Source organism: Pseudophryne corroboree, chromosome 5 (genome assembly GCF_028390025.1).
Source record: "Pseudophryne corroboree isolate aPseCor3 chromosome 5, aPseCor3.hap2, whole genome shotgun sequence".
In the NCBI taxonomy this organism is placed as follows: domain Eukaryota; kingdom Metazoa; phylum Chordata; class Amphibia; order Anura; family Myobatrachidae; genus Pseudophryne; species Pseudophryne corroboree.
This window is the reverse complement of record NC_086448.1, coordinates 39,873,985-39,895,632: the sequence shown is the minus strand read 5'-3', so window position 1 is coordinate 39,895,632 and position 21,648 is coordinate 39,873,985. Positions and strand designations below refer to the sequence as shown.

Genomic DNA, 21,648 nt, shown 5'->3' with positions numbered 1-21,648 from the left:
TGGATATCTCACTCCAACTGCAACATCTCTCACATAAAGTCTCTGTTAATGAGAACAGAATTGAAGGTCTTTGTCATGATATGGCTGATGTCCAGGGCTGTATTAAACGTCTTGAAAAAGAAAATTACGAGCTTTGGATGAAGCTAGATGACGCAGAAAATAGGTCTAGAAGAAATAATATTAGGCTGGTCGGCCTACTGGAATCGGTGAAAGGAGACGGGCTCACTCAATTTGTTCAAGTAACGCTCCCTACCCTCCTTGGTATCACTGACGTCTGCAAAGACCTAGTAATTGAACGCGTGCACCGTGTAGGGCCTCCGCCTCGCTCCTCTGAGGGTTGCCCTCGGGTCACCTTGTTCAGATGCCTCAACTATCTTCACAAAGTTACCATATGGTCTGCGTCTAGGAAGATTCGGTCTCTACAGTGGGAGAACAACCGACTGTTCATATTTCAAGACTTTTCGGCCGAATTATCAAGAGCTCGAAAGGCTTTTAACCCCATTTGTACAAAATTAGTGTCCGCCAAACGCAAATTCTCCTTAATTTATCCAGCTAATCTTCGAATTTATGATGGAGACAAGCACCTAGATTTCACCATTCCATTTAAGTTTTATTCACCTGCATATCACTTAAACAGGGAGTCTTTATCAAGATAAGCTCTCGTTTTCAGGCTATTTTGTACCTCATTTGTGATTATCACAAACATTTATGCTTAAAGATGCTTTTCTTTAAAGATAGTATATTTCTTAACATATCCTATGCCTATTGTTACATTTCTTGGTTTCGCTCTATTATATTATATGGTTTAATTTTACCCAGATGCCGTTGTCGGGAAATTATCTGGGGTGATGTTCCGGCCTAGAAGTAATGTTTAAACTAATTTCAGTTCTCATACTGTATTTTTGGCCAGGAAGTTTGTTTGCTTGTCAAACATTTACCACATTTTCTTATATGTATTTGCATTTCCCCTATGCCCCTCCCCCCATCCCCATTTCCTATTTCCTTTTTCTGATCCATACTTCTGATATAAGGTTGCTCTTTTTCCTTTTCTAGCCTTCTTCGACATTTAAATGAATGACCTTAAAATTGGTACACTAAATGTTGGTGGAATCAACTCCCCGGCTAAACGCCGTAAAATCCTTATGTATTTATCCAAGACAAATATTAATATTGCATTTCTTCAGGAAACTCATCTGACACAACAGGAATCCATGAAATTGCAGATGTCACACTGGTCCCTCATAGCAGCAGCTCCATATAACTCTAAATCTAAGGGAGTTGTTCTCTTGGCAAAAAGTAACCTTAACATTACTGTGTTATCCTCTGATATAGATCCTAATGGCCGATTCTTACTCACTAAACTCTCTATTGATTCACGTGTTTTAGTCCTTTGCAATATTTACGCTCCTACCACTTACAAAAAATCTTTCTTTCAGATGTTACTAGCTAAATTAACTCCATTTTCCAATGATAATCTTATTGTTTGTGGTGATTTCAATTTAATCTCTTCTAATTATTTAGACCGTTCCAATACTTATAGGACTCCTCAACACCTTCCTATACTTGGAATACCTCACTTCTCTGAAACTTTGCAACTAACTGATATCTGGCGTGCACTTCACCCGATAGAAAGAGAATTTTCTTGCCACTCCTCTGCCCACGATACATTCTCTAGAATCGATTATGTGTTTATATCCCAACATCTCTTCCCATCAGTTATAGATACAGCCATTGAACCCATTTTTATCTCTGATCACGCTTTGATTTGGTTTTCTTTCATTTTACACCCTACTCATACTCCGACCCCTCAGTGGCGATTTCCCTCTCATCTTTCTAACTCTACGAAATTTTGTGACTCCCTGCAGGCGACTTGGGACTCCTTTTATTTTTCAAACGAACAACATGCGGAATTAGATCCCCCTCAATTTTGGCAAACAGCTAAATCGGTACTTCGGGGTAACATTATCTCATATTTCACGGCCTTGAGGAAAAAATATGCTCAATCCTATTTAGAGATACAACATGCCCTCTCTGCAGCTTTTCAAGTTTTCAAAACCCACTCCTCTCCGTCCACTAAATCTGCATATTTAACATTAAAACTTCAGTTTAACGAATTTCTCTCTTTGATGGGAGACAAATATAAATTTAAAGTCGATTTTCCGTTCCACAAATTCAGAAATAAAATAGGTAAGCTTCTAACTAATATTCTGAAAGGTACCTCTCCTCCTATGATAGTACATCCTTTAAAACTTCGTGACAGCTCCTTAACTAATGACCCCCAAACCATTGCAACTATTATGAAATCATTCTATGAAACATTATATTCTGGACAGTTACCCCCCTCTGATGAGACTCTCCAACCCTGGTCTTTTCCTCAATTACCCCAAATTCCTTCTGATTTTCTTGATTCCTTAGATACCCCCATTACGTCAGAAGAAGTTCGCTCTGCTATTAGCCACCTGAAACATAATAAAGCTCCGGGACCCAATGGTTTTTCTAATGAATTTTATAAATTATAAATAGACAAAATTGATAAGCACCTTCTGGCATTGTACAACTCAATATTTTTTTCAAAGTCTCTTCCCCTATACTTTAATAGTGCAACAATTAAAGTTCTCTTAAAACCAGGACGAGACCCCTCCCTCCCAAGTTCCTATCGCCCAATCTCTCTATTAAATTCAGATTATAAAATTTTTACAAAAAACATAGCTGATCGTCTAAAATTTTCCCTCCCTCACATAATTCACCCAGACCAATCCGGTTTTATTTGGGGCCGACATTCTGTTACAAATGTATGTAAAGTTCTCTCTGTAATCCAACATTTGAAAACACACCCCACATCGTCACATAATATTATACTAGCTTTAGACGCAGAAAAGGCGTTTGATCTTTTGGAGTGGTCCCACCTTTTTAAATCCATGCAACTTTTTGGTTATCCCTCATCCTTTATCTCTATTATCCAAATCCTATATTCCTCTCCGATCTCTCAGCTCTACTGTAACCTGACATTTATCTGCTCCTTTCACGGTCTCTCGGGGTACCCGTCAAGGTTGCCCCCTTTCTCGTTTACTTTTCACTATTGCTATCGAGCCTTTAGCAATTTCTATCAGGAACTCCCCTAACATTCATGGTATTTTAGTCGGAAATATCCCATTAAAACTTGCCCTTTATGCAGACGACCTATTACTTTTCCTGTCTAACCCTTCTACCTCCCTACCCTCATTATTTTCTTTGATATCTAAATTTGGTGCCCAAGCAGGATTTAAGATAAACACTGCTAAATCATAAATCTTAACATTAGAAGACCCCGGTACTTCCACACAACTTCCCACAAACCCTCTCTCCTTATCCATAATCAAAACGGATATTAAAAACTTAGGCCTACACCTACCTTCTGATCTCTCTTCTTTATATAAACTCAACTACACACCGTCTCTTGCTAAAATATCCTCACTTTATGATTCATGGCTGAATTTACCACTATCTATTCTTGGAAGAATAGCGGTGGTTAAATGCATTATCTTTCCTAAAATGTTTTACTTACTAAAAATGTTACCAATCAGTCTTTCTATCTCTGACTTGAAACGCTTTGACCAGTTTACCTCAAGATTTATATGGCAAAATAAACGTCCTCGAATTGCTTTCTACAAACTGCAGACTCACCGATCTCACGGAGGTATGTCCCTTCCAAACTTAAAATTATGGCCCTCATTCCGAGTCGTTCACTCAGTAAATTTCTTCGCATCGCAGTGATTTTCCGCTTAGTGCGCATGCGCAATATCCGCACTGCGACTGCGCCAAGTAATTTTGCAATGAAGATAGTATTTTTACTCACGGCATTTTCTTCGCTCCGGCGATCGTAATGTGATTGACAGGAAATGGGTGTTACTGGGAGGAAACAGGCCGTTTTATGGGCGTGTGGGAAAAAACGCTACCGTTTCCGTAAAAAACGCGGGAGTGGCTGGAGAAACGGAGGAGTGTCTGGGCGAACGCTGGGTGTGTTTGTGACGTCAAACCAGGAACGACAAGCACTGAACTGATCGCAGATGCCGAGTAAGTCTGAAGCTACTCTGAAACTGCTAAGAAGTTTGTAATCGCAATATTGCGAATACATCGTTCGCAATTTTAAGAAGCTAAGATTCACTCCCAGTAGGCGGCGGCTTAGCGTGAGTAACTCTGCTAAAATCGCCTTGCGAGCGAACAACTCGGAATGACCTCCTATATATTTTAGCCACTCATTTCAGATATATTTCAGATTGGCTACTCTCTAAATCCACTTACACTTCAATTTCTCAAGACACAGCCCTTTTCAGTCCATACTCTCCCAGTGCCCTTCTTCACTCTAAAAAATCTGACATTCCTTTGAATATTTTACATCATATTTTGTTTCAAGACACTTATTCAGCTTGGATTACTATTAATACAAAATTGACAAGAAATCCGTCTTCTTCTCCATATAATACACTTTGGGGCAACCCCTCATTCTACCCTTCGCTATCTAATCCAATTTTACTCACGTGGAAAGATAAAGGTCTTTCGCTCACCTCACAGGTCTTTGATCCTGGAGGGCAAATACTGTCTTTTTCTACTCTTCAAACACAATTCTCTCTACACACTTCTAATTTTTTCATGTATTTACAAACACGGCACTATGTCTTTTCTTTAGACTCTAAAACTAGGCATCAAAACTCAACTGATCCCATTAATTCCCTTTTACGCCTATTAAATACTATTCCCTATTGTATTAAACTTCTTTATACTATACTATTACCTATCTCTAATACGAAATCATGGCAATCACTGGCATCAACCTGGCATTATCCCTGACATTGATTCCTCCCTGACTCTTACCGAACATTGCTCTAAAACTCTAAAATTTTTGAAATCCTCCTATCTCCAGGAAGTGCACTGGAGAACTATACATAGAGCCTACATATCCCCTGCTCTAAGAAAACATATGTTACCGAACACATCAGATTCCTGTTTTAAATGTCATTACTCACACGCTAATTTTTTCCACTGCTTTTGGGAATGTGGTAAAATATAGCGCTTCTGGAATAAAGTAATTGTATACCTAAACTCTTTATTTTCCACACATGTTTACCCTAATCCTCTAGCATGCCTATGTGCGAATTTTAAAAATTTGCTCCCTAATAGAGAATTTACACCCCATATTCCGTTGTTGGTTACCATTGTGACACTTGCAAAGAAAATCATTCTTACACATTGGATTTCCTCTTCTTCTCCATCCTTGCAAGAACTTAAATAAAAGCTTTTACATCTCCTTTACTTTGATAGAAATAATACTTTTCCCAATATGGATAAACATGTTGAAAGGTTTTATGCCAAATGGTCCCCATTCATACATTCTTTAGACTTGTCTACTCAAGATAGAATCATGAAGGTATATGAAAATACGGATTGGCATCTATTACGTACTATTACTAATTCCTAATGCCACTTAACATTGTTTTATTATTTAACTTTGTATAGGTTGTTATACTTCATTTCAGATTTCTCTCGATATAAAGGATCAGATACCCCCCCTTCCCTTTCCCTTCCCTCTTTTGTCTTCTTTTCTTTCTCTCTCTCTCTTTTTCTTTTATCCTTTGTATTATTATTTTTCTTTTAAGTATCGTTCTTGTTTTACATGTACTAACATAATTGAATCCTTAATTCTAGTCCAATCTGCATTGTACTTGCCGATGTTTCTTCCCAATTTAATATGTTGTATACGGATTGGATCACCATGTTGACTGTTTTTGTACACTTGGATTCCTGCATTTCTTGTATTTGATGATACATCCTTTGTTTGTATACACCTCTATCTTTAAACAATAAAAATTTGTATTTAAAAAAAAAAGTCATATTTTGTGTTATGTCATCCCATTATACATCCCGGGACTGCAGCTGATCCGTCCATCTAGGGGTGTTCTGTCAGTCCACCCAAAATAAAAGACATCTTTTTTATTTTGTGCTGTATCCTCCCAGTATACATCCAGGCATGCTCCGTCCATTTCAGGGTGTGGTGTCTGTTGCTCGTATTCTTATTATAACTTATTCTCCTATTTTCATAATTCTTCTTATCATCACATTGTAATTAATTCAAATTAATATTATCAATAATATAAATCAGATAAATGTAAATTAAATGAATATAAATAACTCTTCACACTCATATAGTGAACTTTCTGCATATCGAAGATATCTTGGAGGAAATGAAGAACTTGATTGTAAATAAAATAAAATAAATTAAAATAAATTGAAATTAATATAAATTAAATAAATTACATCTAAAATATTGTCTTCTTTATTCTTCTTTACCTTAATCATCTTTTTGTGAACTGAAATCTTGAGCCTTGCCTAATGCGTCTATTTAAAAATACATTCTTCTTTTTTTATATTTTGTCGTCTCAGTATATACATTCAAGGGCTGCTGCTGCTGCTCCGTCCTGCTACCTCGGTGCAACCTTTTGGCCTAAACTGGATAAAAACAATAATGTGAGATGTGAGGTGTTCAAAATAGTTTGGAAATTAGTGGAAATTAATGTTATTGAGGTAAATAATACTGTAGGAACATAAACAACCTCAAATTCTGTTAATTTAGCTGTTTTGATGATTTTTAAAAAAAATTTTTTTAAATCCATATCCAAAACCAAAAAGAAATCCTGCAAGGGTGGGTTTGGAAAAACCAATCCAGATACAAAACACGAAGGAGATCCAGATCCAAAACTTAAAACATAAAACCTGAAAAATGGGCTGGCGCACACCCCTAAACATTACATAATGTCAAGATGGCTCCGCACAAGCTCAAGAGAGGTCTCAGTGGCCATTTTGGCACTTGGCGTGAAACCCCGATGGAGAACACAAAGACTGGAGTCTTTTTTTTTTTTTTTTGGCACTTGGTCCCTTTAGACCCTAACCCCACCAATTTGTTCATCAGAACATCATGATTCATTTGTTAACTTGAAACACAACTTGGAGAGAGCAGCTGCAGGTAAAACATTTCTCGAAAACCCACCTAAGAAACCCTTGAATTGTCCAAACAAGTAACAGGATTTAAACCATCTTTCAAAGGGCATTTAGGGTCTGATTCTGAGTCCCACGGACCTATCTTCATGGACGCAAATGGCGAGTTTATGCATATGGCGCAGGAGCGACTTTGCACATTTTTGCATATGTCCGTCCTATCCTGAGTCAGATGCAACTTGGCCGGATCTGTCAGTTATGGGGTGTTTTGGGTTGGGAATTGGGCAGCAATAATGCGGGCACATATAACCACTCTGACTTGCTGGAGTATCATGGGAGTGTAGTGGGTGTGTATCTAAAGCTCCATATGATTGAGTCATGCGTACAGCCTGCTTCTGACAGGTGCAGCGATCTCTTGCAAATACTAATGATGACAGTTGCAGCGGTCAGTGTAAAATCAGTGGATGGCAGTGTCGGAATGGGGCATGAAGGATCCACAGTGGGAATGCAATGGTAGGGGCCCACTAAAGGGAGGTGACACAAAGCTAAAGAGGTGCTGCCAGCTGATTGAATGGGTTTGGCAGAGAGCATTACAATGCCCACCATATTATATAAATTGCATCACAGTGACTACCATTTAATACAGGGAGCATCACAGTGCTTACCATATAAAACAGAGACAACACAGTAAACTCCATATAGAGCAAAGCAGTGACAACCATATAATACAGAGAAAACAGAGTGACCACCATACAATACAGAGAGTAACGCAGGGACTGCCATATAATACAGAGAGTAACTGACATATAATACAGAGAGCATCGCAGTGACCACTATATAATACAGAGAGCAATGCAGTGACTGCCATATAATGCAGAGACAATGCAGTGACCACCATATAGTACAGAGAGTGACCAACATAAAATACTGAGACAATACAGTCCAGTATACAGCCATGTAATGCAGACAACTCAATGACAGCCATATACAGTAATACAGAGTGTAACCGACATAAGGCACCCTACCACCAAACACACCAGAACATGCTGGGCAGCACAACCTTGATCTCCCCTTTCACAGCCCACTATGTCCCTCCCCACACAGAAAGGGGCATGGCCTGGTAGCAGTGGAGCCCACCAGGGAATTAACTGGCTCCCCCACAAGCCACATATTAATGTAATGTAATTCTGCATTAGTATAAAGTATTAAAATAGGCTTACATAGCTGCCCACAACTACAGGCAAATTGCGTGTGATCACAAAACAGTTGGTTGCAAAATATATTCCTGCATTGACAACGCACAATATATTCTCGCACATCAGAATACTAATAGTGAAGTACTATATAATGTATGTCAGGCTTGGCAGTGCACACGTTACAGAACTGATCTGAGCATAATATAATGCCTTTAATACCAGGAGGCGTGAGGTGCATGGTATTGAATGTGGTTGGGGGTAACACTTTGTTTCTTGACAGATAAAAAATTTTGTATAACACATAAACAAAATAGGAGTAAAGAATCCAACGATATGTTATTGTCATACTGGTGTTGTGTACCTTGTGTTTAGATGATAATGCTCCCCAGGCAATTTAAGTCATGTTAGAGGTGGGGGATGTAACATTGCTTTTCTCTACATCCCGTGGGAGTGTTTGACTATCAAGTCCTAATGGGCGCAAATAACATAGGCATGTCATTGAAATTACAGCCTTCAGTGTAATATTATTTTTGCAATCCCTTCTTACATAGAACACTGCCTTTATATGGTGAACAGTGTCTTGGCAATAGAGGAACCGGCCAGATAGAGACTGTATTCTACTTTATAGGATTACCCGGTTTGCTTTGTATGCACCTCAGGGAGAAACATACAATGGATATAAAAAGTAACATTTGTTAATGTCATTTATCGCATTTTATAGTTTTCGTGATGCATTATCAGGTTTACCTCCTTCACCATTATCTGTGCCAAGCGAGAATACCACCCTGACAAAAGCAATTTCATTTGTTAGAAAATAAATAATCGGACTTGTCACGGGAGCTAAATATAAGTAAATTAATTTGTAACACTATTATACTGCGTGACTCTTTTTGAATCATTCGCCCTTTTTGGGGAATCGACAACACAAACAAAATCATATTGTGAAGATGATTTATGTGACTGAGAGCCAACGCATTTTTCTTCTGACATAGTTTATTTGTAACAAAAAACATTAGCCTAAAACACAAGCCATTCGTCTTGTCACTTTCTACGTATCATTGAATTCCGCCAAGTAATGATTAAGTAGAAAACGGCAGAATATGTCATAGACCAGACAGTTTTACACAGGGTGTGTTAACTAGGTCTTATACAAACTAGGCTGAGACCAGTCTCATACATCACAGTGTGCCTGAATAGTTAACTCTTCGCTCCTTATACAGCGGGTACATATTTCCTGGATTAGTTTTATGGAAATAATGACCATCTCTCAGAAGTCTGTTTTTCTGAATAGTAATTACTGTACCTTAGAGAATAGCGTGAAAATGTCCGTAATTTTTCTCTCTAGTGTTTCAAATCCAGGACACAAAAAATGATCTAGCACGTTTAGTTCCTGACTCAGAGATGCATGTTTGTGTATTTTGCTGCAGGTGCGTCTAGTGTTGTTACAGTGCCCCTCCCCTGTGTAAAAGCATGCCGCAGAATATGCAAGAACTGAGATGCATCTTTGCACACTGCATTACATAGAAACATAGGCCCTCATTCCGAGTTGATCGGTCGCAAGGCGAATTTAGCAGAGTTACACACGCTAAGCCGCCGCCTACTGGGAGTGAATCTTAGCTTCTTAAAATTGCGACCGATGTATTCGCAATATTGCGATTACTAACTACTTAGCAGTTTCAGAGTAGCTCCAGACTTACTCTGCCTGTGCGATCAGTTCAGTGCTTGTCGTTCCTGGTTGACGTCACAAACACACCCAGCGTTCGCCCAGGCACTCCCACCGTTTCTCCGGACACTCCTGCGTTTTTTCCGGAAACGGTAGCGTTTTCAGCCACACGCCCCTGAAACGCCGTGTTTCCGCCCAGTAACACCCATTTCCTGTCAATCACATTACGATCGCCGGAGCGAAGAAAAAGCCGTGAGTAAAAATACTTTCTTCATAGTAAAGTTACTTGGCGCAGTCGCAGTGCGAACATTGCGCATGCGTACTAAGCGGATTTTCACTGCGATGCGATGAAAAATACCGAGCGAACAACTCGGAATGAGGGCCATAGTATTTGACGACAGATAAGAACCTCATCCCGTTTGACCCTTTAGTGTTAAGGTATTAAGTTTAGGGTATTAGGGTTAGTTTAGGGGTTTGGATTAGTGTATTAGTGTTGGATTAGTCATGATTTTAAGCCTTTTTTTAGTCGCGGCACACCGAACAATATTTTAAAATTGCCAAGGCACGCCATCAGTTCCCCACAGAAAAAAAACAAAACACACACAATGGCCCTCATAGTAAAAAAAAAAATCCACACATACATTGGCCTACACAAAAAAAACAATCACATTGCTCCCCACATAAATCATGTTGCTCCCCACATGAATTATTCACATTGTTCCCCCCATAAATTCATAAATCCTTATTCTCCCCACATAAATCCTATTGTTCCCCACAGGAGAACTAAAATAACAAATATTAGCCCCTACCTGTCAGCTGTCCTCCTCCCTGTCCCTCAGTGGTGGGGGTTGTTCATAGTGGAGTGCTGTGAATACTGAGCAGCGGGCGGTCGGGCAAGTGTGGATATGGGTGGTCAAGGAAAGCGGTGTATGCAGGCGGAAACTGGAAGATGTGTATGCAGGCGGGTGGGCTGGCTGGGTGGTGAGATGCGGCGGCTGTGACCTGTGATATCTCACCGCTGCGTCATCAAGGCATAGGTCACGGCTGGAGCATGACTGATCCTCTAAGAAGAGCCCGGGCCAACAGTTCACTCTGAAGGTGCAGGAAGCTGCTCTGGCTCCGCGGCACACCTTGCAACCGGTCGCGGCACACTAGTGTGCCACGGCATACTGGTTGAAAAAAGCCTGGATTAGTGGTTTAGGTTAGGTATTATGGTTAGTTTAGTGGTTTGGCTTAGGAATCGGGGTACACACTAGACGATGTGGTTCCCGGTCAACGGGATGACCGATGTAATGGTACATCGTTCGCCCTGTACACACTGAATGATATAGCGCATGAACGTATGATATATATCATTCAGTGGCATCGCCCAGAAGCATGTTGTCATTTAAAATGTCTTCTGATCAGCCTGCATTGCAATGACGCACAGGAGTGCGTGATAGTGTGTACACAATGGACGATGTAGACAATTGTCAATTGGACAATTGTCCAATTTATCATCTAGTGCACAAGTTCTTAAACTGGGTCCTCAGGATCCCACACAGTTCACATTTTGCAAGTCTTATGTGTATTGTTAAAATGTGACAGTTGGTCATACACCAGCCAGGTTACCTGGAAAATATGAACTGTGTGAGGTCCACAGGTTGAGAACCACTGGTCTAGTCTGTACTAGGTATCCTTAGGGTTAGGGGTTATGGTTAGGGTGAGATTTGGGGTTAAGGTTGAGTTAAGGTCAGGGATTAGGGGTGTTGGGGTCAGGACTGGGGTGAAAAAGGAGGCAAAGTAACCTAGGGTGGGAGTGAAGGACTGTGTGGAATGTTGCATAGAGGTGGTGGGGATTAGAGGACTGAGAATAGATAAGAGACTTGAAGCAAGATTGTGTGGCAAGGGAGAGGGTAAGGCAGTAGCGAGAGAGAATGAACTTGAAGTGGAGGAAATCCACCAAAGAGCGAGAATTCCTCTAGCGTTGTTTGACAATGCCATTTTGAAGGAAATGGATGAATTTTGAGTGCCAAGGTTGGGGCTTGGATCAGAGAAGAAGGACAGAAGAGGAAAGGAAAAGCGTGTTGAAAGTAGAGATGAGCGCCTGAAATTTTTCGGGTTTTGTGTTTTGGTTTTGGGTTCGGTTCCGCGGCCGTGTTTTGGGTTCGAACGCGTTTTGGCAAAACCTCACCGAATTATTTTTGTCGGATTCGGGTGTGTTTTGGATTCGGGTGTTTTTTTCCAAAAACACTAAAAAACAGCTTAAATCATAGAATTTGGGGGTCATTTTGATCCCAAAGTATTATTAACCTCAAAAACCATAATTTACACTCATTTTCAGTCTATTCTGAATACCTCACACCTCACAATATTATTTTTAGTCCTAAAATTTGCACCGAGGTCGCTGTGTGAGTAAGATAAGCGACCCTAGTGGCCGACACAAACACCGGGCCCATCTAGGAGTGGCACTGCAGTGTCACGCAGGATGTCCCTTCCAAAAAACCCTCCCCAAACAGCACATGACGCAAAGAAAAAAAGAGGCGCAATGAGGTAGCTGTGTGAGTAAGATTAGCGACCCTAGTGGCCGACACAAACACCGGGCCCATCTAGGAGTGGCACTGCAGTGTCACGCAGGATGGCCCTTCCAAAAAACCCTCCCCAAACAGCACATGACGCAAAGAAAAAAAGAGGCGCAATGAGGTAGCTGACTGTGTGAGTAAGATTAGCGACCCTAGTGGCCGACACAAACACCGGGCACATCTAGGAGTGGCACTGCAGTGTCACGCAGGATGTCCCTTCCAAAAAACCCTCCCCAAACAGCACATGACGCAAAGAAAAAAAGAGGCGCAATGAGGTAGCTGTGTGAGTAAGATTAGCGACCCTAGTGGCCGACACAAACACCGGGCCCATCTAGGAGTGGCACTGCAGTGTCACGCAGGATGTCCCTTCCAAAAAACCCTCCCCAATCAGCACATGATGCAAAGAAAAAGAAAAGAAAAAAGAGGTGCAAGATGGAATTATCCTTGGGCCCTCCCACCCACCCTTATGTTGTATAAACAAAACAGGACATGCACACTTTAACCAACCCATCATTTCAGTGACAGGGTCTGCCACACGACTGTGACTGATATGACGGGTTGGTTTGGACCCCCCCCAAAAAAGAAGCAATTAATCTCTCCTTGCACAAACTGGCTCTACAGAGGCAAGATGTCCACCTCATCTTCACCCTCCGATATATCACCGTGTACATCCCCCTCCTCACAGATTATCAATTCGTCCCCACTGGAATCCACCATCTCAGCTCCCTGTGTACTTTGTGGAGGCAATTGCTGCTGGTCAATGTCTCCGCGGAGGAATTGATTATAATTCATTTTAATGAACATCATCTTCTCCACATTTTCTGGATGTAACCTCGTACGCCGATTGCTGACAAGGTGAGCGGCGGCACTAAACACTCTTTCGGAGTACACACTTGTGGGAGGGCAACTTAGGTAGAATAAAGCCAGTTTGTGCAAGGGCCTCCAAATTGCCTCTTTTTCCTGCCAGTATAAGTACGGACTGTGTGACGTGCCTACTTGGATGCGGTCACTCATATAATCCTCCACCATTCTATCAATGTTGAGAGAATCATATGCAGTGACAGTAGACGACATGTCCGTAATCGTTGTCAGGTCCTTCAGTCCGGACCAGATGTCAGCATCAGCAGTCGCTCCAGACTGCCCTGCATCACCGCCAGCGGGTGGGCTCGGAATTCTGAGCCTTTTCCTCGCACCCCCAGTTGCGGGAGAATGTGAAGGAGGAGATGTTGACAGGTCGCGTTCCGCTTGACTTGACAATTTTGTCACCAGCAGGTCTTTCAACCCCAGCAGACCTGTGTCTGCCGGAAAGAGAGATCCAAGGTAGGCTTTAAATCTAGGATCGAGCACGGTGGCCAAAATGTAGTGCTCTGATTTCAACAGAATGACCACCCGTGAATCCTTGTTAAGCGAATTAAGGGCTGCATCCACAAGTCCCACATGCCTAGCGGAATCGCTCCGTGTTAGCTCCTCCTTCAATGCCTCCAGCTTCTTCTGCAAAAGCCTGATGAGGGGAATGACCTGACTCAGGCTGGCAGTGTCTGAACTGACTTCACGTGTGGCAAGTTCAAAGGGCATCAGAACCTTGCACAACGTTGAAATCATTCTCCACTGCACTTGAGACAGGTGCATTCCACCTACTATATCGTGCTCAATTGTATAGGCTTGAATGGCCTTTTGCTGCTCCTCCAACCTCTGAAGCATATAGAGGGTTGAATTCCACCTCGTTACCACTTCTTGCTTCAGATGATGGCAGGGCAGGTTCAGTAGTTTTTGGTGGTGCTCCAGTTTTCTGTACGTGGTGCCTGTACGCCGAAAGTGTCCCGCAATTCTTCTGGCCACCGACAGCATCTCTTGCACGCCCCTGTCGTTTTTTAAAAAATTCTGCACAACCAAATTCAAGGTATGTGCAAAACATGGGACGTGCTGGAATTGGCCCAGATTTAATGCACACACAATATTGCTGGCGTTGTCCGATGCCACAAATCCACAGGAGAGTCCAATTGGGGTAAGCCATTCCGCGATGATCTTCCTCAGTTGCCGTAAGAGGTTTTCAGCTGTGTGCGTATTCTGGAAAGCGGTGATACAAAGCGTAGCCTGCCTAGGAAAGAGTTGGCGTTTGCGAGATGCTGCTACTGGTGCCGCCGCTGCTGTTCTTGCGGCGGGAGTCCATACATCTACCCAGTGGGCTGTCACAGTCATATAGTCCTGACCCTGCCCTGCTCCACTTGTCCACATGTCCGTGGTTAAGTGGACATTGGGTACAGCTGCATTTTTTAGGACACTGGTGACTCTTTTTCTGAGGTCTGTGTACATTTTCGGTATCGCCTGCCTAGAGAAATGGAACCTAGATGGTATTTGGTACCGGGGACACAGTACCTCCAACAAGTCTCTAGTTGGCTCTGCAGTAATGATGGATACCGGAACCACGTTTCTCACCACCCAGGATGCCAAGGCCTCAGTTATCCGCTTTGCAGTAGGATGACTGCTGTGATATTTCATCTTCCTCGCAAAGGACTGTTGAACAGTCAATTGCTTACTGGAAGTAGTACAAGTGGGCTTACGACTTCCCCTCTGGGATGACCATCGACTCCCAGCGGCAACAACAGCAGCGCCAGCAGCAGTAGGCGTTACACGCAAGGATGCATCGGAGGAATCCCAGGCAGGAGAGGACTCGTCAGACTTGCCAGTGACATGGCCTGCAGGACTATTGGCATTCCTGGGGAAGGAGGAAATTGACACTGAGGGAGTTGGTGGGGTGGTTTGCGTGAGCTTGGTTACAAGAGGAAGGGATTTACTGGTCAGTGGACTGCTTCCGCTGTCACCCAAAGTTTTTGAACTTGTCACTGACTTATTATGAATGCGCTGCAGGTGACGTATAAGGGAGGATGTTCCGAGGTGGTTAACGTCCTTACCCCTACTTATTACAGCTTGACAAAGGGAACACACGGCTTGACACCTGTTGTCCGCATTTCTGGTGAAATACCTCCACACCGAAGAGCTGATTTTTTTGGTATTTTCACCTGGCATGTCAACGGCCATATTCCTCCCACGGACAACAGGTGTCTCCCCGGGTGCCTGACTTAAACAAACCACCTCACCATCAGAATCCTTCTGGTCAATTTCCTCCCCAGCGCCAGCAACACCCATATCCTCCTCATCCTGGTGTACTTCAACACTGACATCTTCAATCTGACTATCAGGAACTGGACTGCGGGTGCTCCTTCCAGCACTTGCAGGGGGCATGCAAATAGTGGAAGGCGCATGCTCTTCACGTCCAGTGTTGGGAAGGTCAGGCATCGCAAACGACACAATTGGACTCTCCTTGTGGATTTGGGATTTCAAAGAACGCACAGTTCTTTGCGGTGCTTTTGCCAGCTTGAGTCTTTTCAGTTTTCTAGCGAGAGGCTGAGTGCTTCCATCCTCATGTGAAGCTGAACCACTAGCCATGAACATAGGCCAGGGCCTCAGCCGTTCCTTGCCACTCCGTGTGGTAAATGGCATATTGGCAAGTTTACGCTTCTCCTCCGACAATTTTATTTTAGGTTTTGGAGTCCTTTTTTTTCTGATATTTGGTGTTTTGGATTTGACATGCTCTGTACTATGACATTGGGCATCGGCCTTGGCAGACGACGTTGCTGGCATTTCATCGTCTCGGCCATGACTAGTGGCAGCAGCTTCAGCACGAGGTGGAAGTGGATCTTGATCTTTCCCTAATTTTGGAACCTCAACTTTTTTGTTCTCCATATTTTATAGGCAGAACTAAAAGGCACCTCAGGTAAACAATGGAGATGGATGGATTGGATACTAGTATACAATTATGGACGGACTGCCACGGTTAGGTGGTATAAAAAAACCACGGTTAGGTGGTATATATTGTAATACAATTATGGATGGACGGACTGCCTGCCGAGTGCCGACACAGAGGTAGCCACAGCCGTGAACTACCGCACTGTACACTGGTTGATAAAGAGATAGTAGTATACTCGTAACAACTAGTATGACTGACTATGACGGTATAAAGAATGAAAAAAAAACCACGGTTAGGTGGTATATATTATAATACAATTATGGATGGACGGACTGCCTGCCGACTGCCGACACAGAGGTAGCCACAGCCGTGAACTACCGCACTGTACACTGGTTGATAAAGAGATAGTAGTATACTCGTAACAACTAGTATGACACTATGACGGTATAAAGAATGAAAAAAAAACCACGGTTAGGTGGTATATATTATAATAATACAATTATGGATGGACGGACTGCCTGCCGAGTTCCGACACAGAGGTAGCCACAGCCGTGAACTACCGCACTGTACACTGGTTGATAAAGAGATAGTAGTATACTCGTAACAACTAGTATGACTGACTATGACGGTATAAAGAATGAAAAAAAAACCACGGTTAGGTGGTATATATTGTAATACAATTATGGATGGACGGACTGCCTGCCGAGTTCCGACACAGAGGTAGCCACAGCCGTGAACTACCGCACTGTACACTGGTTGATAAAGAGATAGTAGTATACTCGTAACAACTAGTATGACTGACTATGACGGTATAAAGAATGAAAAAAAAAACACGGTTAGGTGGTATATATTGTAATACAATTATGGATGGACGGACTGCCTGCCGAGTTCCGACACAGAGGTAGCCACAGCCGTGAACTACCGCACTGTACACTGGTTGATAAAGAGATAGTAGTATACTCGTAACAACTAGTATGACTGACTATGACGGTATAAAGAATGAAAAAAAAACCACGGTTAGGTGGTATATATTATAATACAATTATGGATGGACGGACTGCCTGCCGACTGCCGACACAGAGGTAGCCACAGCCGTGAACTACCGCACTGTACACTGGTTGATAAAGAGATAGTAGTATACTCGTAACAACTAGTATGACACTATGACGGTATAAAGAATGAAAAAAAAACCACGGTTAGGTGGTATATATTATAATACAATTATGGATGGACGGACTGCCTGCCGACTGCCGACACAGAGGTAGCCACAGCCGTGAACTACCGCACTGTACACTGGTTGATAAAGAGATAGTAGTATACTCGTAACAACTAGTATGACACTATGACGGTATAAAGAATGAAAAAAAAACCACGGTTAGGTGGTATATATTATAATACAATTATGGATGGACGGACTGCCTGCCGAGTGCCGACACAGAGGTAGCCACAGCCGTGAACTACCGCACTGTACACTGGTTGATAAAGAGATAGTAGTATACTCGTAACAACTAGTATGACTGACTATGACGGTATAAAGAATGAAAAAAAAACCACGGTTAGGTGGTATATATTATAATACAATTATGGATGGACGGACTGCCTGCCGACTGCCGACACAGAGGTAGCCACAGCCGTGAACTACCGCACTGTACACTGGTTGATAAAGAGATAGTAGTATACTCGTAACAACTAGTATGACACTATGACGGTATAAAGAATGAAAAAAAAACCACGGTTAGGTGGTATATATTATAATACAATTATGGATGGACGGACTGCCTGCCGACTGCCGACACAGAGGTAGCCACAGCCGTGAACTACCGCACTGTACACTGGTTGATAAAGAGATAGTAGTATACTCGTAACAACTAGTATGACACTATGACGGTATAAAGAATGAAAAAAAAACCACGGTTAGGTGGTATATATTATAATAATACAATTATGGATGGACGGACTGCCTGCCGACTGCCGACACAGAGGTAGCCACAGCCGTGAACTACCGCACTGTACACTGGTTGATAAAGAGATAGTAGTATACTCGTAACAACTAGTATGACTATGACGACGGTATAAAGAAAGAAAAAAAAATACCACGGTTAGGTGGTATATAATTATACAATTATGGATGGACGGACTGCCTGCCGAGTGCCGACTGCCGACACAGAGGTAGCCACAGCCGTGAACTACCGCACTGTACTGTGTCTGCTGCTAATATAGACTGGTTGATAAAGAGATAGTATACAACAATATACTACTATACTGGTGGTCAGGCACTGGTCACCACTAGTCACACTGGCAGTGGCACTCCTGCAGCAAAAGTGTGCACTGTTTAATTTTAAATTAATATAATATTATGTACTCCTGGCTCCTGCTATAACAACCTGCAGTGCTCCCCAGTCTCCCCCACAATTATTATAAGCTTTTATACATTGATGTGCAGCACACTGGGCTGAGCTGAGTGCACACAGACTGAGTCACACTGTGTGACTGCTGTGTATCGTTTTTTTCAGGCAGAGAACGGATATAGCAGAGAACGGATATATTAAATAAAAGTTAACTTAACAACAACTGCACTGGTCACTGTGGTAAACTCTGTCTGCACAATCTCTCTCTCTCTCTCTCTCTTCTAATCTATTCTAATGGAGAGGACGCCAGCCACGTCCTCTCCCTATCAATCTCAATGCACGTGTGAAAATGGCGGCGACGCGCGGCTCCTTATATAGAATCCGAGTCTCGCGAGAATCCGACAGCGTCATGATGACGTTCGGGCGCGCTCGGGTTAACCGAGCAAGGCGGGAAGATCGGAGTCGCTCGGACCCGTGAAAAAAAAAGTGAAGTTCGTGCGGGTTCGGATTCAAAGAAACCGAACCCGCTCATCTCTAGTTGAAAGTGGAGGTGAGGGTGAGTTTGTACAAGGAGGCCACCTGGTTGGGGCAGGTCAGAGTAGATAAGAGGAGAGTATCAAGTGAAGAGGAGAGAATAGCGGGGTGAAGAGCAATGAGACTGCACCTGGTGATGGTAGATTTGGGTGTGGGGTGGGCTGCAGGAGATGAGAAAATAGTGAAGGAAACTAGAGGGTGAACAGAGAGTGGCAAATGAGAGTTGGAGAAGTCAGAAAGAGCACATACACAGAAGAGAAGGTCAAGGGCGTGGCCAAGACATTGGGTGGGAGAAAAGATCATAGAAACAGAATTTGATCGCAGATAAGTACCACTTGGCCGATATAGTCTTGTCCATTGAGAAAGGACAAAAGGACAGGACAGAAGGATTCTTATTACAACAATCCTAACTATGTACCAGGGGCGAAGCACATGTAGCCTAAACTAAATATTGCAACTAAACATCCTTGACAGGCCTCCACACCCACACTCACACATATACACACAGTACACTAACACACATGTACACACACAGTGAATTGTCACTCCTGATGGTGAGAGCATTAGCGTAACATCACCCTGTGGCTGGGTGACAGGACTGATGTTGGCCACATCCTCTCTCTGCCTGTACCCAACATCTGTGTATGGGAACCCCGTGGGCATATGTATAATAATAACACAGGGAGGGAATGTAGCTCATGCGCTCATCAGGCGAGGGTGCTGCCTGCTCTGCCACTCACCATTCATTCCATATTGGTCTCTGATTTTCCGGACCTGCTCAGCGCTCAGCCCACAGGACTCATTCACCTCAAAGTGCCGGAGAACCCCGGACACAGCTTGGTGTGCATGCTGTCCACGCTGCACTTTGGTCCCTTCCTCACTCACTCCTCAGGCAGTAGTGTGGGTGCAGAGCACAGCAGGGCTTGGGAGAGGGGATATCTCCCAGCGGGTCCCTGCTGTTCTCCTCAGAGATCTCTGAAGCTCAGGCAAGTGGAGACTGAATTGATTGGAGGTAGATGGCAGGGAGGTGGACCTCAGGATGGGAAGGAGCTGCAGCTTCAGTTATTTACTGACTTAGGGATCTAGTCATGAAGCAGTGAAAAGAATGGAGAAGCGAGTCAGTGGAGAAGTTGCCCGTGGCAACCAATCAACACTGAAGTAACATTTATCAAGTGCATTCTATGAAAATATATGTAGCAGCTAATTGGGTGAAATGGGCAACTTCTCCAATGGCTCACTTCTCCACTTCATAAATAGATCCCTTAGTGCTGCCAGGCCTGACGGGGTGGGGGCAGTCACTGGCAGAGGAGATTAATTAGATATAACTTATGACAATTTGACTTTTGCAGGCGATAGGCAGCACCACTCTAGTTATGGCCCTGGCGTAAGACATCACTCTGCTTCAAGCTCTTCGCTGAGATGGACTCTCATTGGAGTCTATCACCTGGCAAGAGCTTTAATAAATTGCATAAAATATAAATTTTCACACTGCAAATTTAGGTGAAAATGCAGATGAATATGCCCCATGACCTGTAAGATTAGAGACTCACCACTGTAAAGGTATTAACAGTAGGGTTCATAATTATATCTTATAAGTATCAGTGTAAGTATCAGTAGAAACAGGTTATCATCCATAATGAGCTATCATATTGCATCATAATGCTAAATTGAGGTCGTAAGCCACAAGAGGATAATATCCGTTATCTTGTTTTAACTAATTGTACAGTATGTGTCAAAAGCATATATATTCTATATGTGCATGCTTGTACCAGGCATATATTTGTGTTGACCGCATACTGTTTTTAAAGTGCATATCTTCTTCAATGTACAGTAGGGATGCAGTCAATTTACCTCCAATCAAAATCCAGACGGTCGAAATCCCGACAGCAATTGACCGACGGTCAAAATCCCGACAAGGTCAAAATCCCAACATGGACAAAATACCGACATTTAAAATACCGACAAGGTCAAAATACCAACATGTAAAATGCCGACAGGTCAAAATGCCAACATGAGTTTTTCATGAATTTTTCATTGAAACCGACTTGTTCATACTTTACCATCCCAGTGGACCTGGAAGGGAAATATAATAGTGTGCCGAGCGCAGCGAGGCACCGTGCCTGAAGCATGGCGAGGGCAGCGGTACACTTATATGGTGTCCATGTCAACCTATGTCGACATACACACAAAACAATGAAAAAAGCATGTTGATATTTTGACCTGTCGGCATTTTACATGTCGGTATTTTGACCTTGTCGGTATTTTAAATGTCGGTATTTTGTCCATGTCGGGATTTTGACCTTGTTGGGGTTTTGACCGTCGGTCAATTTCTGTCGGGATTTTGATTGGAGGTATTTCATACCGATCCCATACAGTATGGTATGTCACAAGTAAAGAGTAAACCTGTTGCACTTATGCCAGTGTAAAATTAATGTGCCTAGGGTTGGAATTCTCTCCTCTCTGTCGTGGTGTGGATTAGGGGACTAACAGATTGGTGTCACAGCATGAAGAGAACCCTCACATCATGCTGCAGCCGGGTAACAGGTAAGGCCTGTAGTAGACATCTCCATTGTAACATATTCAAATTTATTTAGGGTACTACACATGCTTCCTGCAGCATTGTGAAAGC

At 42.8% G+C, this 21,648-nt stretch overlaps 1 protein-coding gene across 5 annotated transcripts in view; it reads right to left on the bottom strand.

Annotated features, from left to right (window-relative positions):
- LOC134927157 (uncharacterized) overlaps positions 1-21,648 on the bottom strand; it is a 190,995-nt gene that overhangs the window by 86,119 nt on the left and 83,228 nt on the right. The window contains exon 2 of one of the 5 annotated variants that reach the window (XM_063921227.1): positions 6,325-6,483. The exons of the other annotated variants lie outside the window; for them this stretch is intronic. The gene's annotated coding sequence lies outside the window, so the exon portion shown is untranslated. The remainder of the gene's footprint in view (positions 1-6,324; positions 6,484-21,648) is intronic. 5 annotated transcript variants of the gene reach the window in all.